Raw genomic sequence first — 20,643 nt, forward strand, 5'->3', positions numbered from 1 at the left:
GAAATTGCCACAGCCACCAAGCCTTCAGCAACCACCATCCTGATCAGTCAGCAGCCATAATCACTGAAGGAAGATCCTCCACCAGCAAAAAGGTTATGACTTGCTGAAAACTCAGATGATGGTTAGCAATTTTTGGCAATAAAGTATTTTAAAATTAAACTATATATGTTGTTGTTTTTTAGATGCATTACTTTTGCACATTTAATAAACTAGGGAATACTGTTAACATAACTTTTACATGCACTAGAAAACTGAAAAATTTGTTTGACTCTCTTTATTGCAATTTCCCTTTATTTTGGTGGCCTGGAACCAGACCCTCAGGATCTGCAGATTATGCCTGTATTCCCATGTAACTTCACCACGTTATGTTGAAAGAAAGCCTACACATGCCCCCCCGCCTTTTTTTAAGATTTTATTTATTTATTTGACAGAGAGAAAACACAGCGAGAGAGGGAACACAAGCAGGGGGAGTAGGAGAGGGAGAAGCAGGCTTCCCACGGAGCAAGGAGCCTGATGTGGGGCTCGATCCCAGGACTCTGGGATCATGACCTGAGCCAAAGGCAGCCACTTAATGACTGAGCCACCCAGGCGCCCCTACACATCTCCTTTTAGCTAAAAATATTTCACAGTGTGTCTGTAAAGAGTAAGGACTCCACAAAAATCAAGTAATTAGAATCCCATTATCATACATAAAAATTAAAATAAACAATAGCCAATCTTTAAAGTAAAAAAAAAAATCCAATAAATGTTCAAATTTTCAGTTATCTTTTTAATATAATATCGCAGGTTTTTAAAATTCTTTCTCCCACAGTTTAAATCAGTACCGAAAGGCTCACACTTGACAAATGTTAGATATTTCCCTTAATCTCTAGTGAAGTCTCTCTTAATCTCTAGGGTTTCCCTCTTTTGTCTTATTTCTTTATTTTTAATCTGTTGAAGAAAATAATTTATTACTGTAATCTGGATTTTGCTGCTTCCATCCCCATGAAGTTTAACATGTTCCTCTGTTCTCTTATTTCTATAATAGTATTTAGACCTTGGGACTTCAGTTTTTTGACAATTCTTTTTTTTTTTTTTTTTTTAAGATTTTATTTATTTAGGGGCGCCTGGGTGGCTCAGTTGGTTGAGCGACTGCCTTCGGCTCAGGTCATGATCCTGGAGTCCTGGGATCGAGTCCCGCATCGGGCTCCCTGCTCGGCAGGGAGTCTGCTTCTCCCTCTGACCCTCCTCCCTCTCATGCTCTCTGTCTCTCATTCTCGCTCTCTCAAATAAATAAATAAATCTTAAAAAAAAAAAAAAAAAGAATAGTGCATAGAAAGTAAACTTTGAATTTTTATATGACTGCTTCTAGATAATCTCTAAATTGATAATTTTATATTTCTGTGTTGAAAATCATTTTTCCTTAGAGTTTTGAGGTTAGTTCTTCATTGCCTCTATTACCAAGGTTGCTATTAAGAATCACAACGCTTTTATGCCTGGGTGGCTCAGTCATGGTTTTAGCCTAGGTGGTTTTAGCTATAGAGGTTGTAAATGAGTATCAGTTGCTTAGGCAACCGCCCAATATTTAAAGCCAATCTGGGGCGCCTGGGTGGCTCAGTTGGTTAAGCATCTGACTCTTGATTTCGGCTCAGGTCATGATCTCAGGGTCCTGGGATTGAGCCCTGCGTCCAGTTTCCTGGCTCATTAGACAGTCTGCTTGTCTTCCTCTCCCTCTACCTCTCCCCACCCACCCCAGGTGTTCTCTCTCTCTCTCAAATAAATGAATGGATCTTAAAAAAAAAAAAAAAAAAGGATCACAACTCCATTCTCATTTTTGACCCTTTGCATGTCTCATATATATTTATATGTCTCCCCATTCTGGAAGCTTCTGAGCTTGTCCTTTATTTTGGTTAATCTTTAATTTTATAAAAATATGCCTTTGTTTAGTTTTTTTTTTTTATTCTATTGATAGACAGTAGGTATTCTCTTTCAACATGGTAATTTGAGTGCTTATGTCTGGAAATTACTCATTTTTAACTTTCTCCTTTCCTTCAGCGTATCTTTCTGGAACTTCTATTATTAATTGAATTTCTGATGTTTTTGTTTTACTTTTTGGGACATTTCTTCCTTAATCACCCAGGTCTTCTGTTGCATTTTTGTATTTAACTAAAGAAAATTGCTAAAATGTTATAGATTTTTAATCTTTTTTTTTTTTTTTTTTTTTTTTACTCTTTATACCTTTAGTCGCTTTTCTTTCTTTCTTTCATAGCCTCCTGTGTTTGGGGATGCTTATTGTTTTGGGATGCTTGTTGCTGCTCAGGTTTTTGTTATTATTTTGTTTTATTTTTTGTTCTTAATTTTCTTCTGTTTGCTGCATTGTATGTTTACTCTAAATTTCTTTTCATTTTGTTTTCATCTCTGTTGTTCATATTGGATACTTCTCTTCAATGCCTATTGATCTGTGAATGTCCATTCATATTTTAAGATTGAAAATATAAAAAGTTGATTAGGAAAGCTTTTTGACTAGAAAAGTATGGGCTTTTCCCTGGGAAATCCCTAAATGTTAATATATGGAGGTCTTTTTGTGACCTCTTAAAATTTTTTTAAAAATTTTTTATTTAGGAGGGTGGGAGGGATGGGGTGGCTGGGTGATGGACATTGGGGAGGGTAAGTACTATGGTGAGCGCTGTGAATTGTGTAAGACTGATGAATCACAGACCTGTACCCTTGAAACAAATACATTTATGTTAATAAAAAAATTTAAAAATATATTACAAAATCTTAAAAAAATAAAAATTAAAAAAAATTATTTAAATTCAATTTAGTTAATATATAGGGTATTATTAGTTTCATGGGTAGAATTTAGTGATTCATCAGTTGCATAAAACACCCAGTGCTCATTACATTAAGTGCCCTCCTTAATGCCCATCACCCAACTATCCCATACCCTTCTCTACCCCCTCTCCAGCAACCCTCAGTTTGTTTCCTAGAGTTAAGAGTCTCCTATGGTTTGCCTCCCTCTCTGTTTTTATCTTATTTTATGTTTCCTTCCCTTCCCCTATGCTCATATGTTTTGTTTCTTAAATTACACATATGAGTGAAATCATATGGTATTTGTCTTTCTCTGACTGACTTATTTTGCTTAGCATAATACCCTCTAGTTCCATCCACATCATTGTGAATGGCAAGATTTCATTTTTTTTTGATGGTTGGGTAATATTCCATTGTATATATATGTGTGTGTATATATATATACCACATCTTCTTCACCCATTCATCTGTCGATGGCCATCTAGGTTCTTTCCATGTTTTGGCTATTGTGGACATTGCTGCTATAAACATGTGGTGCATGTGCCCCTTTGAATCACTATTTTTGTATCCTTTGATAAATACCTAGTAGTGCAATTGCTGGGTCATAGGGTAGTTCTGTTTTTAACTTTTTGAGGACCCTCCATACTGTTTTCCAGAGTGGCTGCACCAGTTTGCATTCCCACCAACAGTGTTAAGAGTTTCCGCTTTCTCTGCATCCTCACCAACATCTGTTGTTTCCTGTGTTGTTAATTTTAGCCATCCTGACCGGTGTGGAGGCAGTATCTCATTGTGGTTTTGATTTGTATTTCCCTGATGCTGAGTGATGTTGAGCATTTTTTCATGTGTCTATTAGCCATTTGTATGTCTTCTTTGTGACCTTTTAAAATTTTTGAGAGAAAAAGGTATCCTCCATTCTTGTGCTGTATGTGGATGTTTAAACATAGCTACCATCTTTGTGGCATAAACAAAGGAAGCAGAATAATGTTGTCAATTCTCAGTATGTAGACTTTTCTCAATCTGTCTTGGTTCCATATGGCACCATTCCGCACCCCCCCCCCAAAGACTATTCTTAGTCTTTTAGGTTTGAACACTAGTTCACTTTCTTTATAGAATAAAACCATGGTCTTGTGGGGGTGGGATAGTAACATGATGACATCAGAATGGCTAGAGAATCTGGGCATTTAAGCATTCCTTATACAAACTTTAAACCAGTGTCCCTGGTTTTAGCTACCATGTCATACTTCCACCTTCTAAGGTACCTGATGCTTTTAGTTTCTGAGAGAGTCCAGGAGTTTGTGGACAGTCCTCTTTTAGTTGTTAGTATTTAGCTTTCTTGGTTTTGTTAGCTTCTTCAGTTGTTTTTTTTATTTTGTTTTTTGCTTCTAGAATATGTTCATATTGTTGCCTGTTGTGGTTTTTGGTGTTTCTGTTCTTGTTTTTGTTTTCCATTATCTTTGTCCTGGTCAGTTAACACATTCGTATTGCTTTGTATTCATTTTGATTGAGGATAAATGTATTTGTTTACTCACATGGTTTTTTTTAAGATTTTATTTAAATTCAAGTTAGTTAACATATAGTGTATTATTAGTTTCAGGGGTAGAATTTAGTGATTCATAAGTTGTACGTAACACCCAGTGCTCGTTATATCAAGTGCCCTCCTTAATGCCCATCACCCAGTTATCCCATCCACCCCACCTACTTTCCCTCTAGCAACCCTTTGTTTGTTTCTTATAGTTAAGAGTTTTAACCAGAATATCGCCTCTACATACCTTCTCTTTACTATAATTTTTTGAAATTGCTTACCCACTATTTCTTCTCTCGTTCTCTTTGGTCTTATTATTTAATAGCTTTTATATTCATTTCTTCTCATGTTGGAAGGTTTTCCATAGAAATAATTGATAAATATGATTAATTTTGTATGCTTAATTTTATGTCCCTCTGCAAACTCCAGTTATTGCTTTAGTTTTTGCTTCCTCACATATTTCTTTTCTCAAGAACTCTGGGGTGTATTCATTAGTCACCTCATCCATTTGTTCATTAATTCATAAACTACTTATTATATGTCAGGCATCATACTAGGTGCCAGGAATACAAAGACATGGTCTTTGCCATTAAGCTTACACTTAGGATATTCGCAATTCTAACTCAGGTTTTCATAAGAGCTGCAAAGTCACAATATAACTTTGAGATATTTCATGAAGTAATATGTTTTTTTTTTAAAGATTTTATTTATTTATTTGAGACAGAGAGAATGAGAGACAGAGAGCATGAGAGGGAGGAGGGTCAGATGGAGAAGCAGACTCCCTGCCGAGCAGGGAGCCCGATGAGGGACTCGATCCCAGGACTCCAGGATCATGACCTGAGCCGAAGGCAGTCGCTCAACCAACTGAGCCACCCAGGCGCCCAAGTAATATGTTTTGATAGATCTGAATGAATTTTTAACTTGCTTCCAAATGTATCTAAATAGCTAGAAAAATAGTTCTTGGATTCATGTTTACTTATCTCTGTAATTGAGATACAGGTAATGCTTTGTTTACGTGAATAGTTTGCTTCAGTTAAATCAGCTTCTTTTGGTCCTGATCACTATCTGATAGTTCAAATACATCTTAATATTTGCTTTGCTAAAGAAACATAAAGCATTATTTCCATCTATATGAATATTCAGCTCTGGGCCTCTAACCCCTTTGTCATTAATTTTCTTTCCTGGTCCTCTTTGGTCTTGCCAGAAATTCCAGTTTTATCCTCAATGCTCAAGAACAGCCAGGTAAGAAATGCATAGGGCAAGGTATAGGGAAGGGGTGTGGAGATTTCATGCCCTCTCTAGTCACTCCACTCTCCCCCACATCTCCCATATGTTCACCAATTAGGAAACTCTATGGTCAACTGATTTTTTAGAAAGATGCAAGGCAGTTCTATGTGGAAAGGTGTCTTTTCACCAAATGTTCCTGGAATAATTAGATATCCATAAGCAGAAACAAAGAGACAGAGAGAGAGAGAAGAAAAGCAGAAACAGCAGCTCAATTCATATCTCACACCATATGTAAAATTTAACTGAAATGTGTATTCCGTTGCTTTGGGATGGAATGTTCTGAATATGTCTGTGAAGTCCATTTGGTCCAGTGTGTCATTTAAGAGGGGAGGGGGGTGGGAGGATGGGTTAGCCTGGTGATGGGTATTGAGGAGGGCACATTCTGCATGGAGCACTGGGTGTTATGCACAAACAATGAATCATGGAACACTACATCTAAAACTAATGATGTAATGTATGGGGATTAACATAAGAATAAAAATTAAAAAAAAAAAAGAAAATTCCAGCTCAAAAAAAAAAAAAAATTTAACTGAAATGAATGATAGAGGATGCTGGGAAGATGCCAGAGTAGGAATCATCAGGAATCTGTCTTCCCATCAGTTTTTTTTTTTAAGATTTTATTTATTTATTTGACAGAGAGAGACACAGCGAGAGAGGGAACACAAGCAGGGGGAGTGGGAAAGGGAGAAGCAGGCTTCCCGTGGAGCAGGGAGCCCGATGTGGGGCTCGATCCCAGAACCCTGGGATAATGACCTGAGCTGAAGGCACTTAATGACTGAGCCACCCAGGCACCCCCTGTCTTCCCATCTAGACAGCAGTTGACACTCAGAATCTTTGATATCACAATTTTGGAACTCTGGAGTATATTGAAGATTTGCAACTTCCAGGGGAAGGCCTGGACAGTAAATTGTGGTTAATTTCAGTTAATTCCAGCTCTTACCAAAGTAATAGTTACCATCCTCCACCTACAGCTTCATGACAGACAGCTTCATTGACCTTCCTAGAGCAAGTTGCACACAACTTGTGGGAGCCAGGATGGGCAAAAATGACCACATTCTCCAAATATCAAAGATCTCTTCTCTGATAACTGATTGCTGCTTCTCATCATAAAGGTGCAGATGAATTGGGAGCATCCATTGTTGTTGCACCTGTCCCCATTGCAATCCCTCCCCCCCCAACTTTTGGCTAAAGTGACTTCTAGAGGATTTAAGGGGCTGGTGCTATTCCCCAGTTTTTCTTTTTTTTTCTCCTTTTGGGAACCAGTCATTAAAGATTAAAACATCCATATACAACTGCATATATGGGTTAAATTTGTAAGTGACTGTGCACACCCAGGGAAAGGAACGGGGTCAGAAGAGAACGGAGAGGACCTCAAATTTATACCTCAGGCTTATCCTTGGCTTACAAAAGTTAAAAAAATAAATGAATAATTAATCAAAAGGAATAACAACAACAAAACCACAGTAGAACAAGGAGGAGGGGGAGAATTTGATTTATATAGTTACCACATTATTAGACCTGAACATTTAGTTTTCAACAAAAAAATCTTAATGGATATAAAGCAACAGTAAAGTATGACCCATTGAAAGGACAAAAATAAGTCAACAGAAACAGTCCCTGAAAAAGACCTAATGACACATCTAGACAAAGAGTAAAACAACTTCCATAAAGATACTCAAAGAACTAAAGAAGATGTGGAAAAAGTCAAGAAAATGATATTTGAACAAAAAATAAAGATGTAGAAAACCTAAAAAAAGAAACCAAAAAGAAATTCTGGAGCTGAAAAGTGTAGGAACTGAAATGAAAACTTAATTGAGGGTTTCAGAGACAGATCTGAGCAGGCAGAAGTTAAGAATCAAAGACCTTGAAGATAGGGCAACAGAAATTTTTGAGTCTGAGGAACAGAAAGAAAAAAGTATGAAGAAAAGTGAACAAAAAAAAAAAAAAGAAAAGAAAAGTGAACAGAACCTAAGGGACCTGAACCATCAAATAGATAAACATGTACATTGTAGAAGTCCCAGAAGAGAGAAAGAAAGGGGCTGAGAGAATATTTGAAGAAAGAAGGTGACTGAAGACATTCTAAATTTGATGAGACATGATTATATACATCTAAAAGCTTAATGAACTCTAAGATGAACTCATAGAGACCAACATGGAAATAAAGTATAATCAAACATTCTAAAGACAAAGAAAATCTTGAAAGCAGCAAGTGATAAACAACTCCTCCCATATAAGAGATCCTCAAAAAGATTTTCAGCAGATATCTTATCAGAAACTTTGGAGGGCAGAAGTCAGTGGGCTGAATTACCATATGATCCAGCAATTTTACTTCTGGGATATATTCCAAAGAATTGAAAGCAGGGTCTTGATGAGATTATTTTTACACCTGATTCATAACAGCATTATTCACAGTAGTGAAAATGTGGAATCAACCCCTGTGTCCTTTAATGGATGACTAGATAAGCAAAATGTGTATAGTATTCAACCTTAAGAAGAAAGGATATTCTGACATATGTTGCAACATGGATGAACCTTGAGGACATTATGCTGAATGTAATAAGCCAATCTCCAAAAGACAAATACCGTATGATTCCTCTTATATGGGGTACTTAGAGTAGTCAAATCATAGGGAGGTAAAGTAGAATGGAGATTGCCAGGGCCTGAAAGTATTGGTGAATGAGGAGTTACTGTTTAATGGATACAGAGTTTCAGTTTTATGAGATAAAAAGAGTTATGGAGATTAATGGTGATAGGGTTATACACTTTTATGAGTTATTTGATGCTGCTGAACTGTACAATTAGAAATGATTAAGATGACGAATTTTATGTTATGTGTAATTAAAATCAATTAAAAATGAATTCTAAACTTAAAATTACTCAAAGGAAATAAAGGAGAAAATCTTTGTGACCTTAGGTTATGCAAGTATGTTTTATTATATAGGATATAAAAAACATGAGCTATAAAAGACAAACGATGAATTTTACTTCTTTAAAATTGAAAAAATCTTTTCTAAAAACACTATTAAGAGAATGAATGGACAAGCCACAGGCTAAGAAAAATATTTGTAAAGCACATATTTGATAAACAATCTATGTTTATATATATACACATTTTAAAATATACAAAAGGATTTATAAGAGTATATTAAATCTCTCAAAACTCAATAATAAAACAAAAAATGTTAAATCATTAGGTTAGGGACTTCATGTAAGAAGATATAGGGAATTCATATGAGCACTTCAAAAGATGCTCAACATTATTAGATATTAGACAGTTGGTAGTTGAAACTACAGTGAGATACCAGTCCACATGCATTAGAATAGGTAATATTTTACACACTGATAATACCAAATGATGGCAACAATGCTGAACAATGGAACTTAACGTATATTGCTGGTGGGAATGCAAAATGGTATAGGAACTTTGGAAAACATCATGCCAATTTCTTATGAACTTAAACATACCCCTACCGTATAACTCAAGGATCCCAATTAGGGTGTTTAGTCAAGATAAATGAAAACGTATGTTCACCCAAAAATCTGTATGCAAAATGTTCACAGCAGTTTTTTATAGTCACCTAAAACTTGAAACAATCCAGATGTCTTCAACTGGTGAATATATAAACAAGTTATGATATATCCATACAGTGGAATATATTACACATCAGAAAAGAAATTAACTACAAATACATACAACAACATAGATGAATTTCAAATGCATATGGTAAGTGAAAGAAATCAGATTTAAAAGGCTACACACCATATGATTGTATTTATATACCATTCTGGAACGTGCAAAACTTTAGGGGCAGAAACGGATTAGTTTTTCCCAGGAGGTAGGGGTTAAAGAAAAGGATTTCTATTAAGGGACATAAAGGAACTTACATTAAAAAAAAAAAATCAGAGGGTAATTTCCAAATTCCACTGTTAATTCTGTATGTGTGCTTTTATGTGTTCATGTGTCTGAGTGTGTGTTTCTAGGAACATAGATAGATAAGCATGTGTGTTCTTGGCCATAAACTTACTGTTTCACCATCATGAGCTAGTAATTTGTGCCTATTGAGAAATGCCTTTTTTAAATTTATATATTATCAGAAAGAAAAATAAGTTTGTATTTATTCTTACTTAGAAAAGGAAAAATGAAATTTTACTCTGTAAATCTGAATAAGAAAATGGCTATGTTAATCTCAAAGTAGTTTTTAAGATTCATGTTTCATAACTTGTATAGAGACATTAGAAATTTTGTTGTTGTTAATTTTAGGTTGTTAGGAATTGAGTTTCCTTTATGTTTAATTACACCTTAAACCATTCTGCTGCTATTTTGTCCTTTAAAAAATATTTTTTTTATTATTTACTTATACCTTTCCTCTTTCATCTATATACCCTACCTCTTTGCTATTGCACTTATAAACTTGTATAATTTTCTTTCTTTGCCCTAAAACTAATGAACCTTACAGAATCCCCCATTTATATAAGCCCATTTCAAGGCTCTAGCAAGGGCTTTGGCAACTTACACCGGGTCTTGTGTCCCTGTCACATTTATAGAAGTAGGCTATTTTAATATTAATAGATTGAAAGATCTCTTTCTAGTTCAATTTTGGGGTGTGTGTGTGTGTATAATGTAATATCTATATATTATATGGGTATTTATATTGTGTCCTGGTATTGGAGTATCAGCAAGCATTTTGGGGATCAGGGTAAGAGGAAAGTATATTGAAGGTACATTTAGTTTGAGTTTAGTGGGCTATATTTTTGTAGTTCTCAGTAATTTCCATGTATAGTTAGGTTTTTGATAGTCAACTCAATGAGGGAATGGCTTCCAGGAATACTCCTAGAGCAGAGATGGCAGAGGTACTGCTTTGTGAACTTGTCCTTGGTACCTGGTGCTGGAAGGATATGAATCATGGAGAAGCAAAATTGAAATGTACAGGGCCAGAGGATTAATCTGTGAATAATTCTTCGAATTCGTAGAGCTGATTATGGCAGAAACTTGATAGAAGATTTTTCACATTTGACAATTCAAAAGTAATTTTATACAACATGCTGATAATAAGTTACAAGCCTGAAAGAGACTTCTGAAAAGTAAGAATGATAAAAAACAGAATTTGGTCATCCGTGCTTGGTTTGAGTCTGAATTATCCTATTTCTTTGTAAAAAATAATATAAAGTTGTCCCGTGAAGAGGCAATCAAAGTATAAGCAGTAGAAAATGTAGAAAAGGCATTATAAATATGTGTCCAGTGGTTAATTAATAAAAATGTGTTATTTTCCTGGATTTGGAGACATGTGGAAATATTTTAAAAAGGTAGAATTGGTATATAACATTAGGTAAGTTTCAAGTGTACAGCATTATATTAGACCTCTTTATACAGGGATCACCACAAAAAGTCTTGCTACCATCCATCACCATACAATTGATCCCCTTCACCCATTTTTCCACCTGCCATGGCCCTTCCCTGTGTGACTTATTTCACTTAGCATAATACCCTGAAAATCAATCCATGTTGTCACAAATGGCAAGGTTTCATTATTTTTTGTCGCTGAGTAGTATACCATTGTGTGTGTTTGTGTGTGTGTACCACATCTTTATCCATTCTTCCATCAGTGGACATAGCCATTTCTTGGCTATTTTAAATAATGCTGCAGTTAACATAGAAGTGTATATATCTTTTTGAATCAGCATTTTAGTATTCTTTACATAAATACCCAGAAGTAGAATAGCTAGATAATATGGTGGTTCTAGTCTTAATTTTTTGAGGAATCTCCATACTGTATCCTGTAGTAGCTACACCAATATACATTCCCACAAACAGAGTGTGAGGGTTCTCTTTTCTCTACATTCTCTTTAACACTTCCTATTTCTGGTCTTTGTGATAATAGCCATACCAAAGGTATGAGATGCTATCTCATTGTGGTTTTGATTTGCATTTCCCTAATAATTAGTGATGGTGAACATCATTTCATGTGCCTTTTGGCCATCTGTATGTCTTCTTTGGAAAAATGTCTGCTTAGATCCTCTGCCCATTTTTAAACCAGGTTGTTTTGTTGTTGTTAGGTTATATGAGTTCTTTATGTATTTTGGATATTAATCCCATATTGGAAATATGATTTGCAAAATTCTTCTCCTATTCTCTCCAACCCATGCTTGGTTCTTATGAATAGTTGCTTAATAGTCCATATTTGGTACAACCTGCATTTTATTCAATCATTTGTCTGAAATAGAAGACCTTCCTGTTTCATACATTTTGGAAATTGAGAGTTAGGAAAGAAAAGTGCAAGACCTGACCTCAAGTCAGGAATGCTTCCTAGTCTTGGAATCTCCTGGCTTTTGTACACATTCCCCTCCAAAACACACACACAAATGAACTCAGGCATAGCAAAATAATCCCAAGTTCCATATTAAATATGATTTTCATATTATTATATCAAAGATGGGTTTTATTCAAGCAGGACTTTGGGTTCTGACTGCCAAGCTTTTATCCTAGTACTGCTGTTACGATCTTTGAGAGCTTGGACAAATTCTTCAACCTTTCCATACTGTTTCCTTGTTCATAAAATAGAGATGATACTGGTACTTTACCTATCTTACAGAGTTGTGAGGGTTTAATGAATTACTTCATAGAGTACACTTGATTATACTTTTATCTTTGGAATTGATGTTATTGATGTTTGGAGCTAATTAGGGGGATTTTTTGGGTTTTTTTACTTTATTTCTCCTATTTTTATATATTTTTTAAAGATTTTTATTAAGAGAGACAGAGTGGGGGAAGGGGTAAAGGGAGAGGGAGAAGGAGACTCCCCACTGAGCAGGGAGCCCAAAGCAGGGCTCAATCTCTGGATCCCAGAATCATGACCTGAGCCGGAGGCAGACACTTAACCTACTGAGCTACCCAGGTGCCCCTATTTCTCCTATTTTTAAAATAGGATTTTAAATTCTTGGGCACTGGGCACTTAAAAGGCCTTCAGCTCAAGATCCTAAGCAATCTGACATCAGCATAGGCATTCTTAGCTAAGAAGATCCATAGACTCAGTGGGCTTTGGGAAGGGAATTTGGAGAATATGGAGGACAGAGATTGATATATGCAACCCTCCCCCACCACTTTTTTTTAATTAATAAACTATTTTTTAAGAGCACATGTGGGTTCACAGCAAAATTGAGTGGGGAAAGTACAGGGAGTTTCCATATACCCGCTGTCCTCACAAATGTAAAACCTCTCTCACTATGAAATTCTGCACCACAGTGGTACATTTGTTATAGTCAGTGAACATTCATTGACACATCATTATTACCTTGTGTCCATAGTTTACATTTCAGTTCACTCTTGGTATTGCACATTCTATGGGTTTTGACAAAGGTATATTGTCATTTATGTTACAGTGTTTATGGCCTTTAGCATTTCCCTTTTATCTACTATTGTAGTAGCATATGGAATAGTTTAACTGCCTTAAAATTTTTCTATGCTTTGCCTATTCATCCCTCCTTCCTCTGTAACTTCTGGCAACCATTTATCTTTTTATTTCCATAGTTTTGCCTTTTTGAGACCATTTAATAGTTGGAATCACATAGTATATAGCTTTTTCAGATTGGCTTCTTTGACTTAGTAATATGTATTTAAGTTTCCTCCATGTCTTTTCATGGCTCATTCTTGTTTAGTGCCTAATAATATTCCACTGCTGGGATATACCACTGCTTACCCATTCACCTGCTGATGGATATCTTGGTTCCTTCCAAGTTTTGGCAGTTTGGCTGTAAGCATTCATGTGCAGTTTATTGTTTAGACATAAGTTCTCAAATCCTTTGGGTAAATACCAAGGAGCATAACTGCTGTATGTATGGTAAGACTATATTTAGTTTTATAAGAAACTGACAATCTTCCAAAGTGGCTTTACCATTTTACATTTCCTCTATCAATAAATGAGATTTCTTGTTGTTCCACATCCTTGTCAGCATTTGGTATTGTTAATGTTTAAGACATAAGCCATTCTAATAGGTTTATATGGGTATCTCATGGTTGTTTTATGTTACAATTCCCTAATGATTTATGATGTTGTACATCATTTCATATGCTTTCTTGGAATCTGTGTATCTTCTTTGGTGAGATGCCTGTTTACATCTACATCTTTTGCCATTTTTTTAAATCAGGTTGTTCATTTTTCTTACTGTTTTAAGAATTCTTTTTATATTTTGGAAAATAGTCCTTCCTAGATATATCTTTTGCAAATATTTTTCCCAAACTGTGGCTTATCTTATCATTCTCTCGATATTGTCTTTCATAGAGCAGAATGTTTTTATTTTAATGAAGTCCCACTCATCAAATTATTTCTTTCATAGATTGTGCCTTTGGTATTGTATCTCAGATGTCATTGCCAAACCATGGTCAGTAACACTATACTACTTCAGTGGTAGTGCAGGTACCTATAATATCAAAATAATCCTGATTCCTCCCTGCAATCCCTTGTATCATTGCTGTCATTCATTTCACTTATGAATAAACATAGATCACTATCATTCATTTTACTTACTATAAGCATAGTTAGAAAGAATATGATGTCATACATTGTTGCTATTATTATTTTGAGCAAACTGTTTTTTGTTAGATAATTAAGAATAAGAAAAATAAAAGTTTTTATTTTACCTTCACTTATTCATTCTCTAGTGTTCTTCCCTTCCTTATATACATCCGATTTTCTGACCTATATCATGTTCCTTCTCTCTAAAGAACTTCTTTTAGTATTTCTTGCAAAGCCAGTCTTTTAGCAACAAATTTCCTTAATTTTTGTTTGTTTGAGAAAGTCTTAATTTCTCCTTGACTTTTAAAAACTAATTTCACAGAGGGACACGTAAGTGGCTCATCAGTTAAGCATCTGCCTTAGGCTCAGGTCATTATCCCAGGGTCCTGGGATTGAGTCCTGCATCAGGCTCCTTGCTCAGCGGGGAGCCTGCTTCTCCCTTTGCCCCTCCCCACCGCTTGTGCTCTTTCAGTCTCTCTCTGGCAAATAAATAAATTAAATTAAATTAATTAAAAAGAAAGAAAACTAATTTCACAGAGTACAGAATTCTAGATTGGTGAGTTTTTTCTTTGAACACTAAATATTTCTCTCCACTCTATTCTTGTTTTAATGGCTTCTGAGATGAAGTTGTATGTAATTCTTACTTTTGCTTCTATATAGGCACAATGTTTTTTTCCCTTGACTTTCTTTGATTTTCTGAAGTTTGGATATGATATGCCTAGGTATGGTGTTTTGGGCATTTATCCTGCTAGATGTTCCCTGAACTTACTGGTTCTGTGTTTTGGTATCTTGACATTAATTAGAAAAATTCTCAGTCATTATTATTTCAAATGTTTCTTCTGTCCCAATCTCTCTTTCTTATCTGTCTAGTATTCCAATTACATGTACATTACACTTTTTATAGTTTTTCCCACACGTTTTGGATTTTTTTAATGTTTTTTTTTTTTTTCAGTCTTTTTTCCTTTTGTTTTTCAGTTTGGAAATTTTCTTTTACCATACCCTGAAGTTTAGAGAGTCTCTTGTCAGCCATGCCTATTAATGGGACCATCAAAGACATTCTTCATTTATGTTACAGTGTTTATGGTCTTTAGCATTTCCCTTTTATTCTTTCTTCGAATTTCCTGTCTCTGTATATATTATACATCTATTCTTGCTTGTTTAATTTTCCCATCAATACCTTTATCATTTTTATCATATTTTTTAAAAAATTCTAGCATTCTTGCCATATATAACTCTGATTCTGATGCTTGTTCAGTCTCTTCAGACTGTTTTTACCTTTCAGGATGCCTTGTAATTTTTTTTTTTTTTGAAAGGTGGATGTGATTAACTGAGTGAAAAGAACTTCAGTAAATGGCTTCTAATAATGTAGTGGTGTAAGCTGTAGAGTGAGGGGAAGCCTTCTGTCGTCTATAGGTCTCAATCTTGTGTTAAACTCATGACCCTGGGCTGTGAAATAAATCAGTGCTTCTCAGTGGCTTTTCCCCCCTTAGTCGGGAAAGGATGGCTAGTGGGGACTGGAGTTGGGTATTTCCCTTCTTCTAGAGCAGTCGGGCTCTAATAAAATCCTAGCAGATTAAGCTCCAATAAAATACTTTTTCTTAAATACAGGCCTAGTTAAACAGAATGTCTGAAATATTTCAAAATCGATCCTTTTCTTTTCTCCATGCCAGAAGCATCAGAGGACTTTTCTCTTATATTCACTATAAGGACCAGTAGAGCTCCTGTAGGTAAAACTCAAGCAAGTCTGGGGGCCCCGTGCAACTGGACCCCCCTAGAGTTTTTAACTCAGAGTGCTCCCATTGAGCCTCTAGCAATTCATCAGTTACAGTTCAGATTTGCCTCTTCTGGCACTGGTTTCCGTGGAAGTTTTTGCCCATGGATTCTGCCCTGGTCCATTGTGATTTTCTGTATCCACTGTCTTTCTAGTTTGGGGGGCAGTGGTTTACTTCGTGACCTCACTTCTCTGACAAATCTTAGAAGAGTTTTTAGATTTTTACTTGTTGTTAGGATGGAGTGGTAACTTCTAAGCTCTTTACATGGTGGACTGGAAACCAGAAGTCTTCTGTTGAAGGTTTTTAAGCAAGATAATTTACATTTTAGAAAGTTTATCTTAGTATTATGTAGGAGAGATTAGAATGGTCGGAGATAGTGTAATTCATAGCTACCAACATACCCTGGGATATATTTATTCCACTGAAGACAATTTGACTTGACGAGTTCCATTTATTGTCTTTTTTATCTTACAAAATACTTCTTTACATTTTATTTATGGTCATGAGAGTCACCATTCTGTCTTTAGTTGACACACCAATGTTACGTTAGTTTCAGGTGTACAATATACTGATTCAACAAGTTTATACCATTCTTGCATCTTTGTAGCAAAGTAATCTTGCATGTCAAGTCACACTGACCTTCAGAATACTTGTAGTTTTCTAGCTTATGACATTGAAAATTTTATACATTCATCTTCTTAAAATGTTGTGGGTTTTTTTTCTGTCTTTATTGCTCTTTGGGGGCTTTTTAAAATTTACTTTGTGTTAAAGATTGAAGCACATGAAATACACACACACACACACTGTTCTTCCTCAGAACTTAGTCTCATGTATTAATTGCATAATAGCTATAAATGACCATAATGAGAACAGGGAAGTGGTTATATTATAGAGCAGTGTTTTTCCACCTTTATCGACCTAATGTCCACTTTTTTATAATAAATGCTATATAATGCTCCCCTTATTATACTGAAATAAAATTCATAGTTACAGTAATATCTGTCTTCATGTATGTTCAAAAAAAAAAACTAATAAAACCCCAGTATAACATAGAGGAGAAATAAAAATTATACAAACTATAACAAAATAATATGTACTTTAGGATGTAAATAGGTATGAATGACCACAGTAGAAGCCAATTTAAAATAAGAGCAAAATACATATTTTTATGAATCCAAGACTGCCTTGATTATAATATATACTATTATTTTACACACCACTAAGAGAAAAACTGCTCCAACTAGACTGATACATATGTGTGAATATCAGAGATATTAAAGGGGCAAAGTATGAATCATTTAATTAATGAAATTTGATATATGTGTAGAATCATCATGAGCACTTGCTCTAGAAATGTAAGCTAATACATCTGGTGTGTTTGCAGGTCAGCTATCACAGTCATGGTGTTAACAGCATGGGTTTTCCAAATTGGCAAGCAACTCAGGGTTAAATTTCAAACAAAAAAAATATACAGTATTCTGTGGAATTAACAGCATACATGTGGTTCTTGGAAAATTTATTGTATATTAAAACTGTAGAGAAAATACTTTGTCTCTATATCCCTGGTTCTTGGATCTCACTGTCTGCTCTTAGACTTAAAACAAGCAGATTGATATCTTCAACCCTGTTCTCTTCTTTACATTTTTGTTCTGTTTCTAGGCTACAGAGACATTTATCTTCTTTGTCCCCAAATGTGGCTTTTTGTTTTCTCTGAATATTATTTATCTTGAGTTTGAGGATATATCAAAACCTGGACTTACTGATCAAAATTGTTTGAAAGTTTTGGTTTTTTTTTTAAACCTTGTGCATGTATTACTTCAATAAAAATATTATTTAAAAATACAGGTTTGAAATTTGAAAAACAGCAGCTTAATGCTATAGGCAGCTTTCTAGTCAAAAGTAAGTTCATGTGGCTACAATGAAAGTAGATGGTAAACAGATCCTAGTCGGGAAAGATTGGTCAGCTTTTTTTTTTTTTTTTTTTAAACAATATGCCTCATTCTTCCCAACATGAAATCACATGTTATTAGGACCTACTTCTAATAGTATTTAAAACAAATTAAATAATATTAGGACTTGGGGGCACCTGGGTGGCTCAGTTGGTTAAGCGACTGCCTTCGGCTCAGGTCATGATCCTGGAGTCCCAGGATCGAGTCCCGCATCGGGCTCCCTGCTCGGCAGGGAGTCTGCTTCTCCCTCTGACCCTCCCCCCTCTCATGCTCTCTCTATCTCATTGTCTCTCTCAAATAAATAAATAAAATCTTTAAAAAATAATAATAATAATATTAGGACTTAACATCTGAGATAAGCAAACAAAAGAGTTAATAGAAACAAAGAGATAATAAAAGAGCATATATTCATAAGCTTCATGGGGTTGAAGATTGAGAGAGTATGAGTTATTAGGAAGAGAAACTGTTAACTAATTTTGCTTATTTAGTGAAATTTTATGACTACTGTCTAATCTCATAAAATTGATAAAGCATAATAGAATACTTGGTGTAGGACAGCTGAGTTTTTAAGAACACTTTAAAACCATACAAGTTTATAGTATGGGGGGGAAGTAGTCATCATTAGTCATATTTTCCTGATAAAATATATATAGATTTTACATGCATATAGTGTAATGCTAAACATATATATGCACTTATTCTTGTAAGTAATAATCTGCCTTTAAGAAATAACAAATTGTGGGGCACCTGGGTGGCTCAGTTAGTTAAGCGTCTGCCTTCGGTTCAGGTCATGATCCCAGGGTCCTGGGATCGAGCCCCGCATCGGGCTCCCTGCTCAGCGGGGAGTCTGCTTCTCCTTCTCCCTCTGCCTGCCACTCTGCCTGTGATCTCTCTCTCTCTCTCTCTGTCAAATAAATAAATAAAATCTTAAAAAGAAATAACAAATTGACATGTACAGTTTTTACAAGTGACTGTCATCTATCACTGGTTTATTGTATATCTTTTTGGTAATTTGTCTATATTTGTGGCATCTTTATTGAATATAAGTGTATTTTAAAAATGATTTTGTAGAACTGTTTTTTGCTCTCTTTAATCTCAGCATGCATTAGAACTCATGAATTCCAGTGGTGCTATGCCAATTCCTTATATTAAAAGAGGCCAGTGATATGGAGAAAAGTTTGATACAGGAAATAAAAGAACTATTTTCTAGGGTAAGATAAACAAAATGGCCATCTTTCCTTTTCCTTTTTTTTTTTTCTGTCACTGACCAATTTCAACCACCTTTCTGGCTTTACCTCTAAAATTCATGTGGTATCTACATCTCCAACTTACTCTATTCTCCTGATTTCCAAACTGCTACATCCAGTGTTAAACTAGTAGGCATCTTCAGTGTATCTATATGCCATCAGCACATAAAAGTCAGGATATTAAAAACTGTGCTTCATCCCTGAAAATTGCTCTTCATCCAGTGGATTCAATCTTGGTTGGTTAAGATTCAATCATATGTTAGTTAAAACCTAGAAGTCAACTTAACTGTTGCCTGTGGCTTACTGTTGATATCCATTCGTTTTTCACATCCTATAGACTCTACTGCTTTAACCTTTCTTGAATGTGTACCGTACTCTTTCTCACAGCTACAGTCTCAGTTCAGATCCTTCTTATCATTAGCTTGAACCACATCAACTCAGTTTTTATCTGCCCGTGGAAGGTATTTTATTTCTGAAAAACCATTGTAAGGGTAATTTTCACTATCAAAAATATAATTACCATTTTTTTCAACCTGGTTAAGGGCATTTATTTACAAATAACCCAAAGCTAACACCATACTTAATTGGTCAAAGACTGAATGCTTTCCTTAAGACAGTGTTATCTGTTCTTGCCACTTCCATTCAACTTTGTACTGGAAATGCTAGCCAGAACAATTAGATAGGAAAATAAAATAATAATTGCAATAAGATTGGAAAGGAAGAAGTAAAACTATCTCTATTTTCAGATGCCTTGATCTTGTATATAGAAAATCCTAAGAAATCCACTAAAAAACCATTAGAACTAATAAATGATTTCTGCATTGTTGCAGGATATATCATTGTACAAAAATCAATTGTATTTCTATACACTTGCAATGAACAATCTGAAAATTAAGTTAATTCTGTTGACAATAGCATCAAAAAGAATAAAATACTTAAGAATAAATTTAACAAAAGATGTGTAAAACTAATACTCTGAAAGCTACAAAACATTGAAAGAAATTTAAGAAGATCTAAATTACTATAAAAACATCCCATATTCATATATCAAAAAGACCCAACACTGTTAAGGTGGCAATACTCCTCAAACTTTTCTATAGACTCAAGAGTCTATCAGTATCTCTGCTGATTAGAAGGTAATCATGACAATGTAATCAGGACATAGTAACAAGGATAAATATCTAGATCAACAAGAGAATCAATAGCCCAGAAATAAACTCATATATATACAGTTAATTGATTTTTAACAAGAAACTAAGACCATTGAATGGGGAAAAGAATAGTCTTTTCAATAAATGGTACAGGGATAGCCATATGCAAAAGAATGAAATTGGACTTTGAACTCATTCCATATACAAAAATCAACTCAAAATGGATCAAAGACCTAAATGTAAAACCAGAAACTATAAAACTATTAGAAGAAAGCATAGGGGTAAATTTATTCCTTGGTTTTGGCAAGGGATTCTTAAATATGACTTTGAAACCATGAGCAACAAAATACCAACTAGACAAATTGAACCTTATCAAGATTAATAACTTCTGTACTTCAAAGGACACCATGAAGAA

At 34.9% G+C, this 20,643-nt stretch overlaps 1 protein-coding gene across 1 annotated transcript in view; it reads left to right on the top strand.

The window, feature by feature from the left end:
- ZRANB3 (zinc finger RANBP2-type containing 3) overlaps window positions 1-20,643 on the top strand; it is a 303,113-nt gene that overhangs the window by 183,534 nt on the left and 98,936 nt on the right. The gene's annotated exons all lie outside the window — the stretch shown is intronic.

The sequence above is a fragment of the Mirounga leonina genome, unplaced genomic scaffold (assembly GCF_011800145.1).
Source record: "Mirounga leonina isolate KUSES-001 unplaced genomic scaffold, KU_Mleo_1.0 Mir_151, whole genome shotgun sequence".
NCBI lineage: Eukaryota > Metazoa > Chordata > Mammalia > Carnivora > Phocidae > Mirounga > Mirounga leonina.